We start from the raw sequence: 3,325 nt of genomic DNA on the forward strand, positions 1-3,325 counted from the left end.
CGAAAGGGTATGGAAACATATGATAACCTGTTTGATGTATGAAGAGTATATCGCTGGAATAAATGTATGGAAATATATGATAACATGTTTATTTTTACCTTTATTCCTTTTTTAATGTAATTAGAAATCCAATATCTATTTAGGTTATTTCTAAGATATGTTTAAATTAAGTGCTTATTGCTAAAACAAATGTATGAAATGTGTTTTATCTATGAGGGACGAATAATTCAGCAGTAGACCTCACGCTATAGTAGTAACGGGAGGTAGATCTCACGCTATAGTAGCACCCATAATTTAATGACAAAATATCTGAGGGAGAAAAATAGGTTAGTAAATAAATTTTGATTAAAGTAATGTCTTTGTGGTATAAACAATACAAATAAATTGTCTTTGCAATATGAACAGTACAATTTGATCCGACGCCCAGTTTAAAATCTTTGTAGGTGAGGCATCTACTGTCATGAACCATTGCAGGGAAGTTTAACAAGATAAATTAATACGATGATGTGTATTATCAGGAGCAGGAATTAACCTGTACTCTTCAAAAAGAAAATAAAGTACGTGAATTATCAACGATTTAGTACCGTTGTATTGAGAAGACCCAATCACTTTGATATATTTAAATACATGAGAAAGAAACAGGAATGCAATATATTTTGTAATTTTTATTGAATATAATTTTAAATGCATATAGTAGCTAGTATTTTGTATATATTTTTCTTTCAATTTCAATATACATATATAATACGGCTTTTTTAATTAAAAGGTTGATGTGCAATCAGGGAAAATCTTCGCACCAAAAAAAAATGTTGTGGATGCTAAAGAACCGAGAATTCAAAGCATCTCTCTCTCTCTCTCTGGGAACTGAGCTGAGATTGCCTTGCCTTATGCAAGGCACGGGCTCTTGCTTGTAAGACTCTTTTATGCTTGCTTGTTAGATTGTCCAGCCTTGTGCTACTATGGGTGGAGAGGGAGTTATGCATATATGGTCAGTCTCAAGGGCGTTGTCCTTCAGTTAAGGTATTATTACTGTCATTTGCCTCTGTCATTCATGAGTAACCTTTGAACCTTACAGACAGGGATAAAGTTGCATAGGCCAATGCTCTTGGGAGAGAGAGAGAGAGAGAGAGAGAGAGAGAGAGAGAGAGAGAGAGAGAGAGAGATGCTTTGAAGTCTCGGTTCTTTAGCATCTACATTTCTTGTGGTGTGAAGATATTCCCTGAATGCACATCAACCTTTTAATTGAAAAAAGCCGTATTATATATGTATATTGAAATTGAAAGAAAAACATATATAAAATACTAGCTATTATATGCAATCAAAATTATATTCAATGGAAATTACAAAATATATTGCATTCCTGTTTCTTTCTCATGTATTTAAATATATCAAAGTGATAAGGTCTTCGCAATCCTTAGGAGTTGATTGAATCATCTGTTAGTGTTTTATTCTTATTGAGGAGTGCATGTTAATTCCTGCTCCTGATAATACACATCATCGTATTAATTTATCTTGATAAACTTCCCTGTAATGGTTCATGACAGTAGATGCCTTAACAACAGTATTTAAACTGGGTGTCGGATCAAATTGAACTGTTCATACTGCAAAGACATTTTATTTGTATTGTTTATACCACAAAAAAGTTTAAATAGTATTGTTTGTATCACAAAGACATTACTTTAATCAAAACTTATTTACTAACCTAAATTTCTCCCTCAGATGTTTTATCAATAAATAATGTTAATGAAAAGATATAAAGTATTTATTAACACAGGCCGAAGTCAACGACAGGAGCTTATTTTCGGATGAACGCTCCATAATCTTGCAACTTTTCCCATATTCCAAAATCTTATTGTGATAAATTACACAATGCATACGAAAAACATATAAACTTTCTTTGAATACCAGAATCTACTAAAATTATGGAATTAATAAGACTCGCTATCGATGAGAGCTTGCAAGGAGGTAAAAGGGAACAGCCTACTGTCAAATACTGAGGTGGGGACGGATGGGTATTGCTGTTGTATCTCGGCGGTGAAATTACTTGGGATTTTTATGCAGAATATGGAACACTTCGAGTATCCTCAACCCCCCCCCCCCAAAAAAAAGTGCTATTGATAGAACCTAAACCTTTACAGAATTAATAGCAAACCCTTTTCTTAGCGGATGCCTTTCAAAATCTTTGGTAAAAACATCTTTGCAGCCACAAAAAGTGTTTCAGCTAAATGATTCCCCTTTGTTGGAGGTTCCTTCCCTCCCTGATCCTGTATGTTTGGTAGGAAGTGGCATAACGCCTGTTCTTTGAGATTTTTTGCTGTCACATAAAAAAAATCTTTTATAAGTTCTTATCTCTTTTCTTTCTGTTTAGTTCCTTCATTTCCTTTATTCCTTTCCATGTTCCATCATTCATCCAGGGTTTTCCTGTATCTTTTATTCAATAATTCATTTATTTGTACATTTTTACAATATATTCCCTTAACCTTCACGTCTTGTCATTCAGGAAATAAAGAAAACCACAAAAGCCTACAATAAGATAATTTTACTCAAGAGAATTTATATTTAGATTGAATCTGAGTAGACTCATTATTATTCCAGGAATTTCTCCCTAAAAACAGAATTAATCGAGGGGGGATAGGAGCGCTATATATATACTGAAGGGCAATAATTTTGGCGATGAAGTTCACAAAACTTTAAGGCTAGAAAAACAACTTCATTATCTGTGCAGAGATTTATAAAACTCCAAATTGGCTAATTATTTTTTTCCTTACTAGAGTCATCTCACCCTCAAGAACTATTTTAGGGATCCCAGTGAAATACTGAACAGGAATTCACGTTAATCAAGAGAATCTTTGCTGAAAGCGATGGATGGGAACAGGAAAGTATCACGAGGAAATCATGATAGAAATCTTCACCTTCAAAACAAAAGAAAAAAAAATCTTTTGCTGTAAATTCATTTACTTTCTTCACTATCTCGGGTATATCTGCCCCGTACCAAGGGGATTATATTACCAACACAGAAACATTAAATGAAAGGAAGTTTGAATGTTGAGAATTCAGTCTATAATTTATCAGATGTTCGTTTATCAAAGTCACCCAATGAAGACCAAAGCTAGAACCGGGTGACTTGACTAATCATGAGGACCAGGAGTTAATTTAGATTACGGATGATGGGGCCTCTGCATTCTTCCTTGCGATGGCCAAAACGTTGGCATCTATAACATAGAAGGGGCTCAGAAGTATATTCTTCGATGGGGAAAGTTCCTCAGACTCCTAAGTCCAGTTTGGAGGGAACTGGACCGATGAAGGTGGCAGTGAGGCCTCGAAC

This window comes from Palaemon carinicauda, chromosome 3 (genome assembly GCF_036898095.1).
Source record: "Palaemon carinicauda isolate YSFRI2023 chromosome 3, ASM3689809v2, whole genome shotgun sequence".
Lineage (NCBI taxonomy): Eukaryota > Metazoa > Arthropoda > Malacostraca > Decapoda > Palaemonidae > Palaemon > Palaemon carinicauda.